The sequence below is a fragment of the Hirundo rustica genome, chromosome 2 (assembly GCF_015227805.2).
Source record: "Hirundo rustica isolate bHirRus1 chromosome 2, bHirRus1.pri.v3, whole genome shotgun sequence".
NCBI lineage: Eukaryota > Metazoa > Chordata > Aves > Passeriformes > Hirundinidae > Hirundo > Hirundo rustica.
The window spans coordinates 18,686,715-18,714,056 of NC_053451.1; the positions used below are offsets into that span (position 1 = coordinate 18,686,715).

The 27,342-nt window shown below is 40.7% G+C and overlaps 1 protein-coding gene across 18 annotated transcripts in view; it reads right to left on the reverse strand.

Annotated features, from left to right (window-relative positions):
* BBX (BBX high mobility group box domain containing) overlaps positions 1-27,342 on the reverse strand; it is a 141,024-nt gene that overhangs the window by 77,243 nt on the left and 36,439 nt on the right. The window contains exon 1 of one of the 18 annotated variants that reach the window (XM_040054284.2): positions 10,347-10,465. The exons of the other annotated variants lie outside the window; for them this stretch is intronic. The gene's annotated coding sequence lies outside the window, so the exon portion shown is untranslated. Of the gene's footprint in view, positions 1-10,346; positions 10,466-27,342 lie in introns of those variants that run through there. 18 annotated transcript variants of the gene reach the window in all.

The window sequence follows — 27,342 nt, forward strand, 5'->3', positions numbered from 1 at the left end:
CTCCTGTAATCCACTACTTCCACCAATTTGGTGTCACCTTTCATTTGCTGAGGGTGCACTCCAACTCATCATTTGCATCACCAACACAAACATTAAACACTGGCACCAGTATCAGCCCCCAAGGAACACTGCCAATAACCCTCTGCCAGGGCAATGCTGGCTCAGCCAGTTTTTCACACACTGCAGTCTATCCAACAATCCATCCGGGGGGAATTCAGTCTGGCTCCAGGGATGCAAATAAAACTTGGTACCATCAAAGTAAACAAGGTTCTCTGCTCTCTCTTTGCCAAAAGCTTTTTCTCTCCATCACGTCTTCACACTCAGGAAGAATCTGCCCATGGTAAATTCATTTTTGGCTGTTTCCTGTCCTCTTGTTCTTCATGTGCCTAGAAATGACTTCCAGGAGGATCAGTGCTGCAGTCCTCTCAGTTATCAAGCTGAAGTCAGTCATCCTGTTGCTTCCCAGATACTTCATAGTGCCTTAGAGCACAATTAAATACCTCAAGGTCTGATTTCTTCTGCCTGCATGATCCACAAGAATGATGACCATGTTTCATTTGACCTATGGTGACCTGAGATTACAACCATACTACCAATGCCAGCAATTCCAAATGCAGAAGAGCTGGAAATACTGGTAAGTGGAGAACAAGCAGCACAGCTAGTTTGCCTCAACTATTCCTGTTCCTTTCAAGAAGCTACCCAATACTACAAACTGAAGTTTGAAAACACCTCTGCCCCACTTAAAAATAAAATTAAAAAATCCATGAAATCTAAACATGAAAAGGTATTTAACTGTGTTTGAAAACATGAGTCTAATTTAGTCTAAGCTTTCCTTTATATTTAAATCTTTAAAAAGCTTGTTTTTCAACACGGAGAAGAACAAGAAGTTACTGTGATTCTGAGGCAAGCTCTAAAAAAACCTCAGCAAGCAAGAGAGCAAGAGGAAGCAAGCGAGCTTCCTCATCAAATAATGTGTGGCAGCTAATGAACAAAATCTAAAATCCAGATGTTTGCCATCCTGGGAGGTCTGCAGAGGACAGGTTATTCACAAGTCTGTTGTTCTAGGCTCAAGGCTTCCCTTAGAGTTCAGGTCCCTGATGAGCTGCTAAGCAACCCAACAACTACACATAATTTGCTCACAAAAACTTACCAGATTAAGTGAAGATTCCAAAGGACATCAATAAGCTTGGAGAGGACTTTCCAATCTAATTTTTAAAGTACTTGCTCTGTTTGCCACATTTTGCAGTTTGGGAGAAAACAGGTGGAAGGCCTTTGCCATACTCTAGAATTGCCACAGGATACATTAATTTGGCAGCAATTCTGGGGCGCAAGGGTCTTCCACAAGCCTTAAAAGACGACACAAAGAATCTCACTGCGAGAGACTTGTCAGCCCACTCAAGAATCAAATGCTTGAAATCATCTGAGACAGTTCCTTCTATGAGTAGTCCAGGTTTGCACTGAAACCTCCACAGGAAGCAGGCACAGATTTTTCTTTTCTTTTTAAAGAGATTTTAACTGGAGGAGCACTTTGGAACACAAAAAGCTCTCCCACATGGCTGTGGATCCTTGCTTATTAAAGGCTGGGCCCTTAATGAAGCCCTCTCAGAATGGATGGATTTCATGCGTATGTGAACGCGAACACATACCCGTCATTAAGCAGCAACTCAGAAACACTGAGTGGTCCTTTGTCTTCACCTTCTGATGCCCGTTCACAATGCAATACTACTCACAATGCTGGACCCTTTTTGTCATTTAATAAACAGATTTAAAAAAAACCCCAAACTCCATTAATAAAAGGTTTTTAAAATATGAGCCAACAAACCACAACTCATCACTCTCAAAAAATTATCTCCGTGTGTATCCAACATTTTCAAAAGACTGGGGAAACAGACGGGTTTCTCCTGAATACTCTGGGAATCAATGAGGGCAGGCTTCTGCACACAAACAAATACTTGTTATACAGTTCACTGTTTCCTGTGCTCCATAGGTGTATGGTCATTATCTATGACCAGAGTTCCTCCGCACTGTCATGCTGAAGGAAAGAAGCAGACTTAACCGTGGACGTACCAGGTTATTTCATCAACCCTACCTTCTTCATACTTACTGCATGAACTCAGAGGAGAGACTCCTTTAGTTCAGTGGGCTCTAAGGACCTATTTTTCCATGATCAATATTAACAATATCCTGAATTCTTGCTGTTTGTGATATCCACAAAGTTAGAAGTTACACCGCAGACAGTTTAAAATTTTCCTCCAGCTAGGAAATTTTTTCCTCTGGAACATGAGAAGTGGAAGATGAACTCACACGTCTGTGCTTCAACATCGTTTCTGTTCTCATTGCATCAGATTAAATGACTCATCCCAGTCCTCGACTAAAACTGATTTGTGAAAACTGGCTCTTGGTAAAACTCTGATGTTGGCATTAAATACCTCAATTTGCTTTATATCACAGTTAAATTATGACAAGTCAAACATTTGGCTAAAGCTTAGGAAGTGCAAATGAGTTCTCATCATTGTAAACAAGCTCAGTACAAGGGCAAAGTCAGCTCACATGAAAATGTACGCCACTTCCACAGTTAATTATCTTAAATTCACACTTCCAGTGCACAGGCCTACTCCTGCAGGAGAAATCCAGAGACATAAGACAGCAAAGGCAGATTCTCAAAACGTAAAGGCAAAGTATTCAATATAAAACATTTACACACTGGATATTTTACTGAAAAGAAGCATGCCTCAAGACCACCCATGGCAGGAACAGCAACTTCCAGTACAACACAACCAGCCAGAGGGATGATTTAAGGAAAAAAAGCAAAAGAAAAAGAAGAATTGTAGGAAAACATTTGATGTAGGCATTCCTAAGAAACACTGAGGTCTGGAAAGAGAGCACTAGCATATAAAATACAGGTTCCTTCTGCTGCCAAGTCCCATGGTCTGTGATTCAGCTCTTTTGAGTGCATATGAAAATGTGTGAGCAAATATGAAAAGTGTGGAAAACATCTGCCTTTTAATTTGGGGTTTTATTGTTGTCAGATAGTAGTTTTTAATAATGCCTTGTACACCTCAAAAATACCAAGTAAAACTGTAAACTGGAAGAACTGCAGTCAAAAACAATGCTGCCACAAGTAGAGGCTATTGGCCTGGACAGTTTCATTAGATCTTCTTTTGGCAAGATTTTCTGGAGAACCACCAAGAAAGTACCAGAGGCCATAAAAACTGAAAGGAGAAGTTCTCTTAGTAAAATGGCTTATTTAAACTTTGGGTTCTCATTTTATTTATATTATCACCAATTTGAAGTGCACATTTCTTAACCAACAGTCAAAGAAGAAGTGGCTTCATGAAAAAAAAACTCCAACAGTCTGGCTCCGGCTGGGTGGTGAAAATTGCTCCTGTAGTTCTCCAGCAGTGAAAAACCAAAACAATAAACCTCCAGACAACATAAAAAAGCCACTTCACAAGTAAGCCACACCTCAAACAAGATTGGATAGTTAAGATTACAGGTAGGCTTTATGGGTTTTATCTTCCTATCTTTATAACCACAGAGAAACAAAGATGGAAATATTATTTTTCTCAGTTCTTTTGATCACTACTGGGAATCTTTGCTGATTGTTTAACACATATAGAATTGAGAACTTGTGAATGCCTCTGAACTTTTAACGAGCTTTACAAACTGTATTATTATGCTTACACAGATATTCCTAGATGGAAATACAGATACAGGTTTAGACAAGGTATTATCTACATCTAACTATGTATACTTGTCAGGTCATAAACTCAAGGTTTTGCATCCAGCTGCTCTGCTAAAGAAGGGGCAGCTGTGCCCGCAGATGAGTCAAAATACAGTTTACTGAAATGAAACTACCAATACAAAACTATTCATGTGAAGAGAATAATTGCTGATGAAATCCCTTCCTCTACATTAAAGAATTAATTTCTTTGAGCAGAGGAGAATTTTCCATTTTTTTTCTGTTGAGGGGTCCAGCAATGTCATTGAAGTTTATCTTTTTAATAACGATTTGCTGCACAGTCAGTTTTCAATTAAGGAGTTGATCATGTCCCAGTAATTGTAAATGATACAATGAAGTCACAGATCACAGGATAGTTCCTATTTACTGTAAATTTGGTTTACTCAAATGTGGCAAATCTGCTTTTAGTTTTATTGAAAGCTGAGCAGACTTCCTTTTCTGTTTGCATTAGGAACCACAGCAGAGAGATTTAAACTACAGAGCAGAAGAGTAACAGCCACCTTCCACCTTTTTCACTTTCCTGCAGCAAACTCACTTGTTGCAGAAGGAAACTATTTGCCCATCAATCCTCCCGCAAACTTTGCCTTGCTTGGAACATTCACCCATCACCTGGAACAGAGAGCAGAAGCCAGATGCACACGACACCGACCACCCAGTGGTGATGAATAAAGAATAATGAACACCTCACAATGCACCCAAACAGTAACTGCCATGTCTCCTTATTCCTGCTTTGTCCTTATGAATGCAGCTTTCTTTGAAAATACCCCAGACAATCAATACAGCAGCAGCCATCTCGGCACTCCTTCAATCACGTTACCCCCGTGGCAGGTGAGTGGCTTTGTCACCCAGATCCCTGCCTGCAGCTACCACCGGGCAAAACACACTGTCAGAGACACCGGGAGAGCAGAACAGCATCTTGGGCCCTTCCTTTCCCTGCACAAGAGACTGCAGGAAGACAAGTGTGGGCAAACCTCCAGTGTCCAAGAGGGACATCTGCACAGCAGGAAAGACAAGTGCTTCCAGCTACAGCATCAACCTCAAGGCACTGGGGGTTTTTATGCTGCAGATTCCGTCCCTCACTACATAACTCAGTGCTCTTCCTACGTCACTGAAGTCAGCAGAGATTTCATTTGAAACAGGCTCAGCTGCCTCGGGAGCAATGCCAAGCTTGGGGCCATACACGGCCCCGTTTGCCCCACAAACCCTCTCTCAGGGCACTGTCAGCCCTCTCTCCAAGCGCTTAAAGCTTCTGCACACTTTCCCATCTGCAAGACTCCCACCCGCCAACAGTGGTGAACTGACTCCAAAAGAGCCTAAAAACATCAGGAGAGGAGAAGCTGCATTAATAAATAAGCGACCCTCCGCCCTCAAACATAAAAGGCCCTAAAGACTAACTCTTTCCAGTTATTATTTAGATGTTTGCTCTGAGATTGATACAAGAGTGCCTGTGGAGAGGGGGGATGTGACAGCACATATATTGGACAGCACACCTTGGAGATCACATTTTTGTAATAAAAGCTGCCATCAGTTATTGCAATGCAAGTAATAGCACATCAAGTATACTCATATCTGCAAGCACTCAGGACGACTCCAGGCATAGCTCCAGAGGCTGGCTCCTGAAGTCCAAGGATTTTGTTAGGTTTTTGTGCTACAGAACAATGTAGACTTGAATTTAATGTGCTCAACTTCAGAGATGTCTTTAGAAAGCAGTGTGATGCATGAGAAAACATCTCCTTATTAAAAAGGCTATGCTTTTAAGTAATTAGGTTTTTTCCTAGACATTCATTAAAAGACAACAGTATCCTCATAGACAAGATTATAAACAAGCTGAGTGCGGTAATCATCAAATACAAAAACCCAGACCCACAAAAAGCCACCTCTCTGGAGAAGAGAAGCAATCAAACTAAACAAAAAAATCCCAAGTTAATTTCTTTTCCACGTCCCTGTCTTGTCTTGCTAAGGAAGCCCAGAAGTCTCTATTATGATACCAGAGAAACCATATACAAATATATAAGGTTACACCAAGCTTAGACACAAAGCTAATGTAAATCAGCATGCATGAGAGGTAGGAATACAGACCACTGCTGAACTACTGACACCATTGTATTCTAAGGGTTTTCTTATTCAACCTCAGACAATTTGAGATTGTGTCTTCCCCGCTTCATTGAAAAGCACCCTTCACAATGCAGATAATGACCTACAATACCTATACCAGGTTATAAGAAAAATAAATCTTATAGAAGGAGGAAGATCCAGAAAGAGTGAAAGCAAACTGACAGGTTATATAATGCTTGAACACCTCTACTGAACCACACTGTGACTTTATTCTGGAGCAGCTCTTCCCCACAAAGAATCCTCAGCAAAGCCAAAAATAAATAAAATAGGTAAGTCAGAATCAATAAAATAAATACATTCAGGTTTGTAATTTCATATTCTGTAGACTCTAACTGAGCATCCTGTATGCATTGTTATCACTTTGAATGGGTGTTTAGAAAACAAAGACTGACTTCGCTGCTTTTTTAATTGCTATCTGAAAAAGTTCTAATGCAGTTCTTATTGCTTTGCACAATAAAAGCATACCGAAATGTATGAGTGTTTTAAAATGGTCTCACTGGAGAAAGTAAAAAGTAAGTAATTTGCCAAAAATCATACTTTCTACTCTGCTGTATTATACATAAAGTGATATTTCTAAACTGAAACAGTTGGGATACAGTTTAACATGTACAAGTTTTGTACCTCTATCAAACTGGTTTATTTTACTGTATACACATATTTACAAGAACCAGGAGAGGGGAATTTTACCCTTGGGGGGAGAGAGAGAGACTCTTTTGAATTATGAATTGCTTTATGACATTAAATCCCAACAAGATGCATCTCAGAAGACCATTTATGATGGAGCCTGCTAGAGTTCAGTGTTAAGATGCACTATATGCAAGCTCTGTATCAGATTAGAAAGCAATTACATCACTCAGTGAGTGTTTGGTATTTGACATTTTGCTTTTTCCGGATTACCTATGTCACATAACTTTTCACAGGCCATTACAGAAATTCACATCAGCAAAGAGAATTTAAAATTTCCTGCTTTCAAGGTTATGGAAGTTATCTTAGATATACAACAACAGGCCCTTATTTACTCAGGAACAGTTAACTAAAATGAACTCAAATGTTTTCAGTTCTTATTTCAGGCAGACTTGTTTACTCTCAGATAGCTTAGGCTTGTTCTTCAACACCACAAAGCTCAGAGGATGCCAGGGGAATACAGCTGTACCAAATGTTGGAATTTACATCCATGACATGTGACTGTCAGTGTGTCACAGAAACCAGGCTGATTTCTGATCTAAGAATCCACAAAGCTGAAGCCTCTTAAGACAAATCATTTAGAGAGTTCACTACTTTGATTTAGGTTAAACGGTTTTATGAGCTTAGAAACAGGACTAAGTTACTGTAATTTGAGCAGCTGAGCCGTGTAGCTGACTATACATGCGCACTTTGGCCTAACAGCAAAAGCCAGGTCAAGCACATTTTTGCCTTATGAAAGTCAAATGATAGGAGGTTTTAATGGAGAAAATTCAAAGAAAGGGGATTTATGAAGTCAACTCACTTTACCTCACCACTGGGACAACAGTACTCCCAGAAGAAGCTGCAGATACCCAATCAACAAAACATCCTTATCCAGTGATCTGCTGCAAGGTCCATCCCATGGAAGCAGCAGTCTGGTGTTCTCATCTTAATACCCATCAGGTGTCCACATTCTGGAGAGCACTGACCATCAAGACTTCTCCACGTGTGAAAACTCTGCACATTCCCACCACATGCCTGGCCAGGTACCTAACACAACATCCAGCTCTTAAAGCATCTCTCATGATGACACAAAGCGGGACACAGCAGCACCTGCTAAGTGTCGGCAGCAGGCTGCCCACTGCCATAGAAACAGACAGCTCTCCTCAGATACAGACAGGCAGCTGAAGTCTGAGATACAGGGTTGCAGACCAGCGACACATTACACAACCCATTTGTTCATGATTAAACACACCCTTAAAAGGCTCAGACACATCATCAGATGGTGGCCAGATACTGGTGATCCAATTCATCCTAACTCAACAAAGTTGTTGCCCAGAGTCAAAAGCAAACAAGGATTATCTGGAGTTCTCTGTGTGCCATGTACACTTCAATTTACGCTTAAAGGACAATGGCACAATACTGGATTGGCTGAGGCTTAATTTAAGACAATATTAAGATACAATTTACAAGCTTGAGTTGGAGGAAAATGGGGAAGCAGGCATCTTGCTGAACAGGGAGACAGTATTAGATGCCATAACTAACTGGCGCACTCTTGGATCTTGTTAACTATTTTAAGTCGCAGGTGACAACCCCAGCAAGGTCACTTTCGCCAGCTGACCACACTGATACACTACCTAGAGGATCTGACCCATGTTATCGACCAACTCTTAGCTCCTCTTGAGCTCTAAAACCATTACCTCTGGCTTGACAGGAGTGGAATTTACCCACTTTCTTCCCCCCCATCAAGAATTCTGGATGAATGGCAACCGCTGCTAAGTCCAATGTTAATTAGAGAGAAGTATTTCAAGATCTTGAGGTACCCATCAATCTCTAGCAAAGGGATTACTCCTGGTGAAGACATTAAAGTCTGGAAATGCTGCAGGCCAGAGATGCCTGCTCTAGGCTGGAGCCAACTGCTCAGGAGCCCCCCAGGACCCAAGCAGGCCCCCTCTCCATGGGAAACAGAAGTGCCACGGAGACACAAGTAACTGTGAACTGAATGGCCACTCCCAAGGCTCAACAGGAGGCTTCTCACCTGTTTGCTTAGCACAAAAGCAACGACCAAGCCTGCTAGTACTTCCAAGTAGACCAAGACTGAGAAATGCCATCAAACGTGGGAACTGCAAGAAGACCTGCAGATATATCCCTGTAGCTCACAACAGCCACAGCAGAGGCTCAGGTTCATTTTCTGGCTCACTAAGAGCCACTGGTGCAGCAAGCATAATCCCCCAGGAAAGAGCTTTTTTCAGGAGAGAGTTGTAGAATACCAAAAGTTTCTACCTTTCACATATGGTCTTCTCCAAATACTCAAGCAAAAAAATCCTTGACCTAAGCATCTCAAAGCTTAAAAAGAATATCTGACATAGAAACCAACCTCCAAATGGAAAAAGTTCTCAAAGAAGCCAAAGATCTGAGAACCATCCCGACTCAGCACAGTGTATTTTATGATATTCGGTATAGCTCAGAATTACACAAACCAGAAAATGCAGTTCCCCCCAACTCTTAGGAGCTTATCCACACAGACTGTCTGAAAATAAAACAGAGAGTATAGGAGTGAGGAAAGTGAAATGCTCCATCACCCCCCTCCCCCTCAATGGATTCAAAATCTTGCCTGGTAACTCCTAAGATACTTTAAATCTAAGAGGGTGAATGGAAGAAAAAAAAAAAAAAAAAAAAGAGTAAAGCAACAGAGGCATAGTAACACATCTGAACTCCCACTTACTTACTCATGGATCTACCAGAATTAGAACAGGTTGTTGCTACCTGCTTTACACTACAGCAGGAGAGAAAGAAAGAAAGGACTGAAAAGAAAGTAGATTTATCCTGAGTTTCAAAAGAAATCTTCAACCCTTCTCCACAGCTTCTGCCTTTGGGGAGAATGTGATCAGTAGTAAAAAAGCTGCTCAGATACCTAACTGATAATGAATTTCTAATGAAAAATGTTGAGTTTCATAGGTTAATTCTCTCATGAAACAGAATTGCTCTTTCAGACAAAGTCTGGCATAAGGCACACTAATTCCTAATATTATCCATATAAGCAGAAGTTACTTTCACTTGTAGGTTGATACAGTTTGGACATGTTTATAAACACAGCTGTGAAAAGGAAGTTGAAAAACCACTCATATTTCCCTATGTGTATTCCTGGGTTCTTTCAGACTATTTTGAAATCCTGGGCTCAGCCTCCTTGCCCTGCCAAACTCCCCCAAGCCAGCCTACAGAGCTGCTCCCAAAGATGCAGGACTCTGGTGGTTGACACTGCCCGAGTCTGCCTGTACATTGGGCGTAACAGAGTCACGGAACCAAGCCATTCCCTTAGGTGCTGGACTTAATGCTCCTGGTGGGTCCAGCTCAGAACACTCTGGCCAAAGGGTGAGAGAATCATGCAGATACAAAGAGAAAGATATTGGAAAGGACTCAGATTTTACTTCTCTAAGCTCATCACCTAGAGGGGAAATTCTCAAGCCTCCTATTTAATACGCAAGATGAAAAATATGTGTAGTAAAAAAATTATTATATATGGTATCTTTTATGTACATACACAAACATATAACCTGAACAAACAAGAGACCACAAAACAAGGAAGCATAAGTTGTCTATGAAATCTTTTATACTGCTACTTTTTACTTCACAAGACATGTTTTCTTGTTAAAATGTTCCAGTCTTCTTATTTGCAACAGCAAACTACACGCTATTTAAAATACATATATAGAAATCAATACACTGATGTCTCAAATTCGGCAAACAGTAGTAATGAGAAGCATTTTAACTCCAGCACAGATGCACATATACCCTTTTATTATCCTGAACCATTTCAAAATCTCACCTGGATTTATTTAACTACATACATTAAGCGGATTGCTCCAAATTAAAAATTCTGCACCGCCAACCTGCTATTTACTAGTTAATATGAAGAAAGCGCAAGTACGCAAAATTGCATTAGGAGTAAGTATCCTTTCCCTCAATAGGCACTCCTAGAAGCAGCGGTGCAAACCTGACATTTCCTGACTCAGCGGACAGGCTCCCTGTCAGCGCTCTGTTTAACGACAGCAACAGCCCTATTAATTCCCAGTCCTATTCCCGGGGCCGAGCCAGCAGAACAACAAGCGGATAAACAGATCGCAGCCTCAGCTCTGCGTCACCAAAGCTGCCCACCAGGTTTTGTCTGCAAGACCAGTTTCTGTGCATGTGACCCATTTCCCTTTCTCCCACACTCAGCCCAACAGGATAGCAGAGCTGCCAGACAAGGCAGAATCAGGCCTAAAATTAACTTTACCAAGCACAGTAAAACCGTAGGAAGAACCCAATTAACTCTGCTCCCCCAGCTGAATTGTGCAGGACAAACAATGCACATTCCTGTCATTCTTCCAGATTTTGCATTCAGCAGATTTGTCACAGAAACCCCATAACCAGCCTCCAGCCAAAGCTTTTTTTTCTAAATCTGATTTTTGCCAGGAATTCCTGAACATTCTCTTCCACCTCCCACCAGTGTGCTTCTGTAGTTACTCCACACACCAGCCACCTTCAGGCAACGTTTCTAGTTGTGCAGAAGCATTTTGGTGGAATGGACAGACAGGTGACCAAAACCACTGCAGCACTCCTACGTCTGGAACTATAACCACTGCATTTAATAGCCTAAGGTAAATGTGATTCCAGGTGGTTAGTGTTTGGGATTATAATATATCTTTTGAGGTCTGCTATGTTCAGATCAATGGGATCCTTATCTTGAGCTGACTTTCTTTTAATGCCAAAAATAAATTGGAAATGAATACGCTCTCATAACAGAAAGAAAGAAAACGATAAAATCTTCTCCACTGTTTTGTTTTTAAATAATCTGACAGATTTTAGTACTAAAAAATTAAAGCTTTTACAAGAGACTGGAAAACAGTACAGTGAGGAGAAAAATGGTGACCACTAATACTTCTTAATCCTGCAGAACACTATTAGATACTGAATGATGATGCATGAGGGGAAGAAGGAAAAGAAACATTAAAAAAATGGTAAAATCTGTCCGAACAAAATATTGAAGCAAAATCAAACAACATCCAGAACACCAAACCAGAAAACCTCCACCCCAAAAACCATAGCATAGCAAAATACTCAACACTAAAATAGTTTTTCTAAATTGCACCTGTCAGCTTATAAAATCAACTAGAGTGGCTACATCTATTTTGACACCTTGTGATTAACCAAACTATAAAAGGTAATCTAAATAAAGGGAGCCAGATATTAAAAAAAAATTATGTACACACACCTTCAATTTAGCATTAAGAAATTATTTTATCCCCAAACATGCTGCTCCAGTATCAGTCAACAGTTCTGCGATCTCTTCTTTACTGGTGTACAAAAATAAATAAAATCTCAGAACTGTTTTTCTAACAAATTATCTTCAACTTTTATTGGATTGACTCCCAGCAGAAGTCCTAAAATGGAAAAAAAGAAGTGAAAAACTTACACCCTAGGCAGTCTGAGAATCTGCAAAAGCACAGAAATACAGTACAAAGAAAAGGCAGAAAAAATATTTTTCTAGTTAGTGCAGACAAGACTTGTTTTTCAGGTGTACATTTACCCACATTGCCATGCACATTTTAGAAGACTGCATGCATGCCCTCTATCAGGCTTTCCATTAAAGCCATGGACACTGAGAGCAGCAGGATTAACCCATATACAGAAAGGTTACAATCAAGGTAAATGACAAGAAAAGAAAGCAATCCTTCTCCAAACATATCTGGTGCATTTGTATCCATATACATTTCCAGTGTATCACCTCTGGCAGTCAATGGTCTTACTGAAAAACACCACCTGAGCGAGATTTCTCTTTCAGACTAATTGGAAGGAAGATAGGGACTCGCACAGTGAGGCTGCTGCCTTCACAACCCCTTCTCCAGTCCAATTTTGTTACAAAATGAGAAGCACTGCATTTCAATTCAAGAAATTAAAGATATACTAGGCATGACTGCAAGTCCACAAAGATGTATTTAAAACTAGACTTACATGAGTTGGTCTCAGGTAAAAATAATCCTAATTGGTTTTGTTGTTTCATCTCAGAAATACAGCATTAAAGATTACATAAACCTGCTATAAATGTGTAAATTTGTGATGCTTTGTGATATTTGATAATTTTGATCAGAGTGTACCTTCAGTACATTTACATTCCTATCCTTCCTCTTCACGTTCATGGAAATTATGCAGAAGAGGTAAAAGCTCAACTTTCAAGGCAGCCTTCACATAAATCTGGGTGCAACAACGAGCAAGCACGCTGGGATGGGAGCATCATCTTACTGTGGATTAGGTAGCAGTTTACTGGCAAAATGACAGGTAGCCCATATGCCTACATAGGGCCTCAAGGCTTTCCCAAAAGCTTTTCCCATTTAGATTTATGAAAACATACCTGTTTGGATGCTGGTTAGTGACAATGCTCACTCATTTGCAAAGACAGCTGTATGGGGAAAATCTTCCTAACACAGGAATCTGTAAGGAAGTACGCCTATCAACAGGCACCACTTTACAGTCTCTCCCAAATTCTGGATCTTAAACAAGGGAAGTTTGCTAAGTTTAGTGCTGCAGGTCACACTGAGTTTTCCTGTAAAAATTGAGAGGCCATGGAAGACTGAACACAGCACTGGAGGTGTTGAAAGGGCTCTACTCCATTATCTATCTAGTTGGTAACCCAGGACACATCCTATTCCAGCTTTCTGAAAAACAGGAAACAACACCTATTAACTACCCTGTGAAGAGTCATAGTAATCCAGTACAATAAGGAGCATTAGGTGTCAGGCAGTGATTATTATTCCCCAGTGCCAAGTCATATATTTGTTTCTGTACTATACAACAGCTTTCACTGCAGAAGTAGCTGTTTATGATGTAAAAAATTAATTGCTTAGGTACTCAAAATTAGTTGCACCGTAACAGCGAGCAGCCAGTTACAAACGACTTGAAAACAAATCAAACTTACAAAGAGTGAAAAATATCCCCATTTTCCCCATTTATTTTTAGGAAGTGTTGATGTCTTAGGGGCCTACTTGCTTTGTGCAATCAGTCAGAGGTGCAAGTGTTTATATTAATATGTGGTAACTGAAAGTGTATATAAGTACTTTCTCCTCACCTCATAAAAGGTATTTACAGATACCACAGAGTTGTTTTTTACAAACATTATTAACTGGAATACTGACAGAAAACCAAAGCCACCTGAAACAGCTGAAGCACAGCATTGTTTCCCCCTCTATCAATATCACACATGGACCAACTCAACCATTACCATCCATCAGCCCTGCATCTATTCCTCAGTATGAGTTCCAGCACCATGAGCATCCCCAGCGTTATTAAAGAAAACAGGAAAATCATGACTGCCTTGGGAGACTGATGCAGCAGCTGGTCGTGACCCTGACAATGATTTCAGTAATTACTGCTTTTTTAAGCAATTATTAAGAGCTTCAGAAAATTAATTAAGAGTTTCAGAAAAGTTGCTTTTACTCTGAAATAGAGCCAAGCTACTTAAGAATGGATGCCGTTTCCTAAAATTTGTCCTTCAGTACCTGTGAGCATGTAAGAAGGACTGCAGTACCCGTGATGTCTTCATGGGCTGGCAAATATGCCAGTGGAGCCCCAGAAGATGCCCATCCTTCTGGAGCAGTGCCTGGACAGTAGTCAGACCACCAGGATGGACAGTGATAGCCTGGGGGAAGCAAAGTGAATGCCACCCTTCGCAGCAGTGCATTTACACCCTGCCTCCCCGCTTCCTGCTGTCACCAACTCACGAGTGTTAATATTTGGGCTCCATATCAAATACACAAGTCAGCCCTGAGGTCAACAGAAGGGAGCTTTGGTGGAGAAGTTATGCCTACATGTAAATACTCTCAAGATCTAGACTTAAGAGCTGTAGCCTTAGAGCTCCCACTTGCTGCAGTACTCCTGCAGACCGTGTGAAACATTGGTGAGATGGGTTGCACACAGAAGTCCCTGGTCATACAAGCCGACTTCTTTTTAGAATGTGACTTTCAGCAAAAAGTGCAAGCCAAAATTTTAAGTATTATTAGTAGAAATATTATAAAAAGGATAAAGAACATGGGATGAAGAACAGATTAATTTTGTCTTGAAAAAAAAAATAATCTGGAAAGCAAACTTTTTTTTTTCCTGACACAGCCTCTGATTAAGGGCAGAAAGTAAGGAAAACTGGCTATAAAAATCCTGATTTCACAGAGGCTGCTCCAGAGGACTAGAGTCAGAGGGGAGCACAGCACACTCTTAAATATCACATCTTGGCATGCAGCCAGAAGATAGATATGCAGAAGCCAAAACAGAGCATGCTAGGAGTTGCCTTAAGGCAACTCTAACAGGGACAAGTTTCAAAGTGGTTCCAAAAATCCATCAGGAGAAACTACCTTTGCTCTATGAGGCCAATCACAGGTAGCAAACCACACAGCTGGGCAAGCTGTAATCACTGCAGCTTAAATGGAAATTGATTAACTTTTCTTTGGAGATGCTCACTGGAAAATACAAGCCTGCACATTAAGACCAGGCAGGGCCATGAAAGTTCTTTGGTGATTTTTGTAATGAAGAACGGTATTTCTGTTCTAAAATGAGGTGGTAATACCCTGATCCTTTTCCTAAAAAAAACACTTTGAAGCTACAGTGTGTTCCAAGTATACTGCACAACAATGTGCTTGGATCATCTCATAATTAACTGTAATTAAGACACAAACATTTCCAGACTTAAAAGTAGTTAACCATTACCTTGTATTTGTAAACTGCATTTGCTGAACAGCATGGTATTTTCCTTCATTCCTCAATGCTATGTAATCATGGATTTACAGACCTTATCAGAATGCTCAACTAAACCAGTGCAGTGGTGGGAAGAAAAGCCACACATATCTTGTTATTTAAACTTTTTAAAATAAAAATGAAGATTTTTAATAACATTTTATCAGAAAATGAGATAATTGAATGTGGGACTGCTCATTTACTCCAAACCCCAGTTTCAGTCCTTGTGCCTACACCTGCATAGGAAAAAGTGGCATCAAGACAACTCTTCAAGCTTCCACCTGGATTTCCTTACTATGCCTGATCCATGTATGTGTGTGTCTATTAGACAAAATAATAGCATACTTTGAGTCTCCAACTTAGCATAAATGTAATTTAATTGGTTCTTACATAATAACAAATCTATTGTTACCATATTTTAAAGCATTTGCAGTAATATTTTAGTGAAGAAATAGTAATACAACAACAATACAATGTAAAGAACACTGTTCAGTATTTTTTACCCATTCTAGCAGCAGGACAGGCAACAGCAGAACATCAAGGATGACTGGAAAACCATTGTTTACACAAAATTATACATATTCAATTGTTGGCTGTTTGCGGGGGATTTTCTGGAGGAAGGGGTTGGTTTTTCAGTGCTAGTCTTTTTTTAAGTTTAGATTAGGTTTTTTCAAAAAATTGTAATTAACAGCACCTAACAGGTTTCTGCTATCACATCTATGAATGTTGCTCTGTAGTCTATCACAAACTGAAGTGCTACAGATCTCTACCGAATTAAAGCAAGTGCTTGATGCAGAAATATACCACAAGATAAACAGATATAACTGGATGTAATGGCTATTATAAACAAACAAATATCTAGCACTATATTCGAAGTCTGGTTTGCTGCTTCTTTACAGCTGAGAGGGAAAAACAGCAAACACTTCAGAAATCCAGAATAAGTTCCAGCTAGTTACCATCACCATACCACTTTCACATGGGATCTGCCCATCTCAGGCTTTAAAAGCTCTGCCACAGAGAGTCCATCTCTTTGGACACTTGATCTACAACTTTCAGCTGCTCAAAGGGCTTGGCCAGCGTGAGGTGTTACTTTTATGTCTCTAGTACCACCTCATGTAGAGTTTCTGCCACACTCAGTTATGGAACCAAGCCTTATTAAATAGACACATATTCATCCCCTCCTTAATTCACATGCAAAAAAATTATGTGCCATCTTATCCAGCACGATGCATTGGCATGAGCCATAAATAGATTGTTTAGTTGCACATTACCTGGAAATACATTGCGGGAAAGGAGATCAACTTGAGATTATGACTGACTTCAGAGGATTCCCAATAAACCTGTGAAATTAGCTCTGGGCTCATCCTAAAATGAGGTATTAGTACCAAAAACTGCAATGTAAGCATTTCAGCCATCTTTTTTCATAGGTTTCCTGTTCCAAGAGCTAGGAAGGGTGAAGAAGATGGCAGGAGTTCGGTCACCATGGCTGGGGAGGATACTTGTGCACCATCAGGTGCCCTACACAGCTGGTACACAATGCACTGGAACAGGCTTTGATGCCAAATCCAAGTCTCGGCAGTACAAAAAGCATTCTTCTAAAAGCAGCTTTGAGAGGATGAGGAAATCTAATCCTAGGGGGAACCCTGGTGCCCATGTACAATAGAAATCCCACCCACAACAAAACAATTTTCTGGATGCACATCAAAGAATAAACCCTCTTCGGAGTGAACACTAAATACACCCAAACCACAACTGTGTCAATATTGGCACTAGGGAACGAAACCTGACTTCTAAAACCATTGCTGGGAAAGTCTCCAGGTGACAGAAACTTCATGACAGCACTAGTGCAATGTTCCCTGTGCTTCAGATGATGGTAATACAGGTAGAAACCTTTGCAAAATACAATGTTAGGGCATGAAGATATCCTGAGGTTTTGCAGGATAAATTAGAAGTTTCAGGAGCTCTTGTTTTAAGACACGTTCAGATTACAGTTATGTAATTCAATGCATGAATGAAAAACTTCCTGCAAACAATCCTCAACACGATTTCAAGCTCCCAGTTAAATCTTGCTTCATAATCAAATACTTGTATTTGAGGTGAAAATAGGAGCAGGTAAGAAATACCTGAAGCTTTCCTTCTTAATCCTAAATGCAGTAACTTGCTTAAGTAAAATTGCCACGCGACCTTGCCTCCAACAAAATTCTGTTCATTCACAAGTTTCTCAGACTCTGAGAGAGTTTGTTTTGAGTTTAGGTTTTCTTATATACACAGTGCAATGCTCATTATCTGTCTCTGCCTGACCATTCTCAGTACTCCCTTCCCGTAGTCTTTTGACAACAAGACATAACACTATTAAGTACGCTTATTAACCATTCTGAACACTGACTATACTAAGGGCTGGGACAAAGAAGTATCAGAGGGACTGGCTATTCCATCACCAGACCACAGTCTGGGAACAGGGCAGGCAGGCAAGCACACCAGCAGTCTGCACGAAAACATCAGTGCCTTGCTCAGCCTTTTCCCTGCTGCCTGACTCAGCTCAGCCACTTCAAAGAGGAAGCTGAACATAAGATATGCCACCACCTCTTTGCTCCCAACTGCTGCAGCAGCCTAGCTAATTCCTGAGATGCCAGATGCGCTCGGAACTGATAACCTGTACATCCCAGCACGTCACTCGGGGCACAGGAGAATGAGAAGAGGGACAAGGCAGAGGCTGGGGGAGACAGGACCCGCACACACGAACGCCGCTCCCTTTACACAGCTCTAAATAAAATTAAGCTGCTCGTGTCATTTCCACTGCCAGCTTAGCTCAGGCATGGTAAATTTCCAATTCAGCTCATTCACCTCACTTTGATCCATGCTACACATGTTGCCTTCTATTCATATCTACAGCCATCACTGACAACAGCAGAAAAAGCATCCATCCAACAATAAAACACTTTTCAGAGTGAGAAGCTAATGGGAACTACAGGATTATGTTTTTTTTCCTTTATTTTTTTTTTTTTTTACATTTTATTAGCCTGATCTTAACATGGTGCAGCACAGTTTTATTTCTCTTGCAGCACATAAGAGATCAACACACTGAACACACCCAGGCTAAGTAAGTCTAAATAGAAGGCCATTAGCTTTGCTCCTGGCCTTGCTCCTGAATCTTCCTTCTTGACCTTTCAATTAAACCACGCAAAGCATCTCCTTAGAACTACAGCTTTTAAGTAAACAGATAAAAACACGGACATCTCAGAAAGCAAGTTAAACAGAACACTTAGTGTATCAAAATAATGACACAGCAACAAGACAGATGGAAATTATTTAAGCAAATGCCAAAACGCAGTTTCTTTTTTCAACATTTCTCCTCATAAATTCTGTCAGAGTTTATTTACAAATGATTAGTCTAAATTACAGGTTATGCCGTTTCCCTTTAGACCAATACAAAATTGCTGCATCACAGCTTTTAAACAATCTCAAAACCAGGGTCTTGGGGAAGAAAACAAGGTAGGGAGGAAGAGAAGGGTGCCTGTGCTTATGTGTCAAGGCATGCGTATTTGGAAAGCAAGAAACAAGGGATGTTTGCATATATTCATACAAAGAACTGTATTACATACATATCCTGCACGCATAAATAGAAAATAACTGAAAATCTCATACAGCAGCTGCTTTTATACCATGTCTTTGTGACACATCCAGAGAACTAAACCCCAATATGCCACTGGGTAAACATAACACTCAAAAGAGACATAGTTTGTGTCAAGAAAATTCTAGTCTTGGTTTGCAAAAGATTTAATCCAGAACTGCATTTTTGGAAGCTAATTCAGAAGCAGCTTTGGACTTACCAACAGATCTTATGTATTTAAGAGAGAAAAGAGAAAACTTTAGCTGAAGAAAACTTCCAAACATGACACTCTCACTGTGCTTTACGTTTAAAGATTAGTAGTATGCTTACCACACACACAGAAGCACTCAGACTTCACAGCTTCAAAGAATAACATAATACCTTCACAGATCAAGCCATAGATCAGGGCCAAGTCTTAATGCTTTAAGATTCTTGGCTTACAAAAAGAGTTCTGAATTTAAAAAAAAAAAAAAAAAAAAAAAAAAAAAAAAAAAAATATCAGCCATGGGCACTGTGGTTTTATCCAGCACACACTTTGCACCAGGAACTGGTCACATTTAATGGCAACTAATGATTCATTATTACATCTCAGAAATAAAAACAGATGGGAGGAAACACATGGAACAACATCAGAACCACCTCATCACCCAATTACCTTGATAAAGGGACTACACACTTAGTACAGACACTGGAAGATACATGTTTATGAAATTAAAGCATTGTCTGCACTCCCTCTAAATGACAGGAAGATTACTGAATCCTGAGCATGATAAGGTGAGTGAACCCTTTACATATCCAATGAAATTTGTAGCAAGTTTGTGGGAATTCTGTCTAGGCTTTAACTTCTGGAGAGTCTGTTTACATTTTTTCCCAGCCTAACAGGATTTGTCTTGCCCATCTACAAGATGCAAACAAGAGGAAAAGGTAAGTATTATGCTGCTGCTGGTTTGGCTGGAGTGTTCAGTGAGTTTGCCTTCCATGAAAGATTGCAAAGTAAGAGCCAGAGCCCCCCACAAACCCAGGTGTCACTTGCAGTCCAGTCAACAAGTAGTACAACTTGTAAAATTAGCTTTTTCACATGTTCACTGCCTCAGTGAATCCAGCCTGAGCTTACGGAGGTTAGGACCTTTGTTTGAAAATTAAAAGTTATTAACAAACATCCCAAATTAGTGATCCATAGAGTTTTATCACCCTGAACTACTTCAACTAAAACTAAAAGCCAAGTTAACACTTCCATCAGTTGGGAGATACATAACCCATTTATTTTGGTGCAACTCTCTCAGAACAGATCCAGAAGAGCCCCTCCTTCCTGCACCAGCTCTTCAGACTTTTTTTCAGCTCTGAGTTTATCCACCAGCAGGCTGAAGGAGTCATCTAGTGGCCACAAACAATTCCTGCAGCCTCACCAGCTTCTGCAGCCCAGCTGCCAGGGCAAGACAAGGTATTTTACCCCTTAAAGCACACAAGCACTGACAAGAGTCCAGGGCAGGTCCAGTATCTGACCTGTGACATGGTCCTTGCAGCCTTGCTCATGATGTTCCCTGCTGATGTTCCTCAGTGTGCCCTAGATATTAGTTTACCATTTCCGACCCAGGTCAAGACCAAAATCCAGTTTTCTCCTTAAACACGCTTGGGAGGAGACACGGCTGTGTTATTTCTAACCCTTGTGCAGCTGCGTGCTCCTCTTCAGGAGTGGGCAAACCTTTTCTGAGAAGCGCTGCGACCTCTGGGAAGCAGCGGTTCAGGTGACATGGGTTAAACTGCTAAGCAACAGCAGGGCCCACATCCCTCCTCTGCCACAAACCCGCCGTGTAGGCTTGGACAAAGCACATGGTACCCAGCTCAGGTCTCTCAGCCACGGGAGAACCATCTACCTAACAACATGCAACAGAAGGAACCATCATAGATTAAACAGGTATCTGAAGGATGAGTTAAAATAATGCTTTGATAAACATAGTATTAACATCTATACGAATCTTACTAAGCTTCATAAATATTTGCAATGCGCTATCAGTTCTCTGTACAACCCCTCCAGTCGGGTACGCTCCAGGAATTTATGCATATAATTTTATATGAAAACATTAAACATTCCTTCTTCAAATGAATGCCCATTTCAACTATGTAAGAAAGTGAAAAACTGGTACTAATTTTTCCCATCAGCACATTAGTTTTAAAACAAACTCAGATTCATTTTTTTTACTCTGTGTTAATCTGTATTACTTGTTGAGTGATTGAATTGCAGACACCTAAACACACCTTAGGCAAGATTGTCTTAAGCTTTTTTTTTTGGTTCCTGGAAATCACATTCCTGCCACACTAATGCCAGACTCTAGAAGAACATGCTGCTACTCTTCCTTCACAGACTAGAGACTGCTATTTGCATATTTTCTCTTTGAATGTTTGCACTGTTGATCAGAGGGGAATCTAATACAGTGATCATCAGATATTAATCATCATACACACATAACTTCCACGCCATTTTATAACATGTCTCCTTACACCCTGCCAAGCAGTTTAACATCCTATAACTTAATCCCAGCAGTTGCATCTTTCCCTCCCCACCCCCAAAATAAGGAACCACAGGTTCTCCAAACCTTTCAAGGACGCCAAAAGACTTCCTTAAATTTCGTATTTAACCTCCCTGTGATTCAGAGCTTCTACCTGCCTTAATCACCTCAATCACAAAGGTGTCACCTAGATTTTTCCATCAATCCTATACATCATTCAAGTAAAGCAAGTGAAAAATGCTATAAAATGCAAGTTATCATCCTGGTATGGTTAAGGAGCTCCAACCAATTTCAAGTTGCAGCTGAACGTGGACGACAGCGGTACCACTGACATGAAAGAAAAGAAAAATGATCCTTGCAAGCCCTAATGTCAGAATTAAACAGAGAAGGCTCCTTCAAAACGGTGAAGGCATGAGCAGCAGCTAAGTGATGTTTAAAGCTCTGATCCCAGCAGGCAACACCTCCACCTTGCTTCACATGTCTATCAAATTAAGTGCTGGTCAGATTTGCCCTATGTGGAGGACCTGCAGAAAAACTGACTCTAAATCACATTTATTTTTCCAAGATGGGGACACCTTATCCTTTTAGGTCAGTCATCACCAAGAGCTATTTCTTGCCACTCACTGCTCAGCGGTTCAGTCACAGAGGTGTGTGGAAGTGAGAAAAAAGCTCTTCAGCACTAGGAGGTTTGTACAGGCCCTACAAAGATCTATTTCTCTAGTTCTTAAACAAGCCTAAAATGTATTGTCAATAAAAATAATATCAGTATTTTGCAGCCTTAACTGGCCAGAATCATATGAAAGATAAGGCCACTCTTAAGACTTTATTTAACATTGACTTTATTTGGATTTTTATTTAGACACAAATTTAACTTACTCTAACTTTATTTCTTTATTTGTGCATTTTAAAAATAAGATACTCTTTGGTAATAACAGTGAAACAGTGGGTTCACTACTGGTGGTCTAAAACAGCATGCCAAAAAAATGTCACTGATGAAATGAGCAGCAGACAGTACCAGAGGTCTGTTCATGTCTACTGTGTTAGGCCAAGTCTCACTGCCTTGTCTCCTGTCTCCAGTGAACTGCAAGAGTGAACAGGGATCAGGAATAGCCACCAAAGCTCCTTTTGTCCTGTTACTACAGCAAAGATGCAATACTTTTTCTATTACATACATGGTCATACATACATGTTTTTCACAGAATCACAGAATAATGAGGTTGGAAGAGACCTCTAAGATCATCAAGTCCAACCTATGCCTTAACACCTCAGCTAGACTATAGCACTAAGTGCCATGTCCAGTCTTTTTTTTAAACACATCCAGAGATGGTGACTCTACCACCTCCCTGGGAAGACAATTACAGTGCTTTATTATTCTTTCAGTGAAAAATTTTTTCCTAATATCTAACCTATACCTTCCCTGACGTAGCTTGAGACTGTGTCCCCTTGTTCTGTCAGTTGCTGCCCGGTGGAAGAGACAGACCCCCACCTGTCTACAACCTCCCTTCAGGAAGTTGTAGAGAGTGATAAGGTCACCTCTAAGCCTCCTCTTCTCCAGACTAAACAACCCCAGCTCCTTCAAACGTTCCTCACAGGGCTTGTGTTCCAAGCCCCTCACCAGCCTCATTGCCCTCCTCTGGACACGCTCAAGCACCTCAATATCCTTCCTAAACTGAGGGGCCCAGAACTGGACACAGTACTCAAGATGTGGTCTCACCAGTGCCGAGTACAGGGGAAGAATGACCTCCCTACTCCTGCTGGTCACACAATTCCTAATGCAGGCCAGGATGCCATTGGCCTTCCTGGCCACCAAGGCACACTGCTGGCTCATATCCAACCGGCTGTCGATTTTACAAGTGTAGGTATCTATACATACGTTTCTGCGTGTACGTGCAAGATGAAAGCGAACACCACACAGCAGGCCTGTTTTGCAAAGATGACGTGCAGAAAACAAAATTAGTGGCAGACTTGAAAACACAAGAAACTGAAAAATACCACAGCCACCCTTTAAGCCCCTCCCCTCTGTGCATTAAAATTAAAATGGCAAACTCCTTCTCACCTCCGACTACTTCTTAATACGTGGATCAGCCAAAGCATGGGACTTGGTACAAAACATGTCCTTTACTAGTGCTCCAAATACCTAGGTTGGCATACTTCCTTTTGATAAATGGTTTATGATACTTACCAGGCTTCTGTCACTCCAAAAGACAGCCATAATATGCTTCTTCTAGAGGTCTTACCACAGACTACCTGGGAACTTTGGTTAGTTGGGTAGCTGCCTGCCCCCTTGCTCCCCACCAGGTTTGACAAAGGGAGCATATTATGCTTCTTAATGACCTTCAAGAGATGGCACAATGTTCATGAATTAATTATTTCTAGGTATAAATCAAGGAGGTTGACCATCTTAAAACAAACACATCTCTACAGCCTCCATTTGCACCTTAATTACTCAGCAGAAATGTGCTAAAGAGTTATCAGTCAACTGAAGATGCCTTTCTCTAAGGACCCGCAGGACAAGCTGAAATACCTCTTAGAACTGCCAAGAGCAAAGGATTTATCTGCTTTTATGTGCATTTGTCAACTCCTACTGCAGAAAATTTAGTCACAAGCTACAGTGTAAATTGATGATAATATTTAGAGTACATTCACTTCTTATGAAAGCTCATCCAGAAAGTACCTATTTTTCCTCTGCCTAACCACCATTTCAACACATCAATCTGGATTCCTTGTGTCACTAGAGGTCCACCAGAAAGCAGATGTAAGTACCTGCAGCAAATATTTCCAGGTGCAGGTTCAGAAATCACAGAGCAGGGACTCAAGTCAGACATTCAGTGGAAGCCCAGCATCTAATTCAGAAAACCTCTACCAGAGTCTTATTCCCGTGATCATTTTGAATAAACCATGAGCACTGCTGCAGAAGGGAAGGCCTCAGTCGTGTTGTTAGAATGTGTTTCTTTCCAATGGGGCCTGACTAGCTGCCTGCCTTATTGAAGCCTTGAAGGGAGAAGGAAATACCTGAAATCCAGTAATTTTTCACTGCTCCTGACTAGCAAGAACCTGCTTCTTTAAGTGAGTTCCACCAAAATTCTGCTTACCGAGATTTTGTCAATGCATAATAGGCCCATGTGGAATTTGCCTGCATCTTTACCCAAAAAAACTTCCAGGTGTTTACATACCTGATTACTACTTCCAAGTCACTCAATACATTAACAAGCTTTGAGGGGCAGCATCAGTTACAAAAAGAAACCAATATAGTTAAGTATGGAACAGTTACAGACATTACTACAATTTTAAATTTACAACACCCTTATACATTCTCACAGCTTGCTGGGAACAGGAAAACTCAATTATTCCATTTCTACAGACAATTAAATTTTTAATTAGTATGGGAAAAACATTTTGTTTGAACATCTGCATAAAGATATCCCTTTAATCTGAAAGTATTTTAACCTCCTAAGATCATAAAAAGCACTTGACTATACAATAGCGATATAACAGATAAAAAGGGGTGGATACATTTTGAGTAGCTTTCCCCTGCAGCAGATCCTGCTCATCTTCAGCTGAAACGCACAGGTTTTTCTGGCAGCACCTTTTGTGGCTGCTTTTGAAAAAAGAAATAATCTGTGAAGTATTAGAGAAGCGTACTTAAGTTTCACATCTAAAGAATCTCAGATGCTGCCAGGGTTTCAACTCAGGCTAGCTGGCCATCAGGGAAGCCTGTCCCAAAGCAGCACATGACTCCAGCTCCCTGCAGAGTCCCTCCCCTGCTATGACCGTGCAGAATAACCCAGCGAGACTCTCCCAGCATCATCCCACACAGAGGTCCAAGGCGAACGGTCCAGGCTGCTGCCGTCACACCATGGCCACGAGGAGGGTGGACACAGCTCTGCCAGAAGGTGCTGCAACAGGGGCAGCACCCTTGTGTCCTCACCAGCAGAAGCAGTGTACTAACAGAGCCATGGTCATGGCCCAGCTGCAGCAATTCTCAAGGATTTCAGGTCCCTTGTATTGTGCCATAACTTGGCTACCAAAGAAAGCATTTTTCTTGTGGTTTACTCTTCATAAGTACCTTCTCCATTTACAGCAAAAAGAGAGAATCTTGTTCTTCCCTCGAACAGAAAGATACAATCAAACCAAGTTACCAATTTTATAATTTTTGTTGTGTTTGTGTTTCTAGGTCCTTCTTTCAGTCCTTTTGGCTTTAAAAAAGCTGTGCAGGCTTGACAGGAATATTAAAGTAAGGGTTTTTTTTCTCATCCTGAAACTGTAATTTCTCTTGTTACTCTCCCACAAATAAAACTTTTGGTTTCTATAAAGTTTTCATTAAACTGCGTCATTTCGCAGCTTAAGGTAACCTAAAATATTACTCAAAAATCTGAAAACTGAATATGCCACGTTTTTCTATGGTTTTCAGTTTGCTTTCTTAGGGCAAGCGAAGGAGCAGAGACAACATTTTCAACTCCCAACTCTACTATCTCAGCAATTTTCAAGCAAAGTAAACAGTGATCCTTTTACCCCTTGTCAAGATCCAGTAGCAAAGGTATCTGCACTTGCATGAAGTCTCACAGAAATTAACAAGGCCCCAAACAAGATGCAGGGGTCTACATCAGCAAATCCCAGAACAGGAATTTTACCTTGGGATATAACATTCAACTTCCCTAGCCAAAACACAGCCCCAGTGAATGCATGCTGAACAACTTTTGTTGGTTTTGCCAGCACCTGACAAATGACAAAAGCTTGAAAACTACTAACAAAAATTTCCTGAACTCCACAAATCACACTTGAGCAACTAAAATCACCCTGCTATTTAAAAAACAAACAAACAAACAAATTAGAATACTGGCCAGAGAAATGTACTCTTTTTACAGGCCACTGAGGAGAAGCTATCTGCTCTTTTTCAGGTAGTCTACCACTAGTACCTCAAGAGTAACCGATGAAATTAACACTTTACAACACCAATGTCAAAAAGGCTCAGAGGAGAAAGATAAAAACAACAGCGCAATTAAAGACGTTATCTTCTATCTATCTGCTCTGGAAACTATCTGGACTGCAAAATCATGTTCAAAAGATAGAAATTAAGTCCCTAGAAGAAGAAATAGACAGTAATGCTCTATTTCTGGAGATACATCCTCCTCTTGCACTTTACTTAGCCTGCCCTTAAGGCTCTAGCTTGACAAGCAGCAAGCATAGGCCAGCTCTTAAACCAAAATGAGTCGTGTCCCGTGTCCTGCTTTCTACTATGCATCCTGGACCCCTTTTTAGGGGGCAACAAAGCTGTTCAGTTCTTAAGTCTGACTCACAACACAACTGATCCACCAAGTAGTGGTCAGTTCTATCTTAAGGCAGAAAGTTAAATTAATAAACCCCATTAATTTTAGCTGATCATTCCTCCACTCCAGTTCATTATACAACAAAAACACTAGCATGGCCCCATGAGGTTAAGATGCAACTGTCTGAGGCTGGGACTGTTTCTTTCAGTAATAGTGTTGCCATTGGAATATAGTGATTCACTAATACTTCTGTCAAATACATCTTATTCCACTTCTTTGTCAGGGAGCTGTACTGTATCTTCTATCTATGATGAAGACAGGGTCAACATTACAACGTTGAAGATGAAAAAAAAAAATACTCTAGGAGCCATTCCCTTCATTCTTCTCTTCATTCTTACCAATACAGAGCACTTATTTGTACCCTCGTGATCTCTCCAGCGAGGAAGTCTCCAGCTTTCAGGCACAGCTCCTCATCCCCCTTTGGTGGATTCCAAAATACAACAACTAATTTCTACAAGCTAAGAGAAAACTAGGTTGCCAAAGTAAGACAGAAAGCAGCTAATGCTTTCACTCTAGCTGTCAGCAAAGCAGGAAAAATAAGAACCAAACGTAGAGCCACTGGTAGGAATCCCTCATTGATACAGGTTGGGTTTTTTTATAGTAGCCTCCTATCAGTTA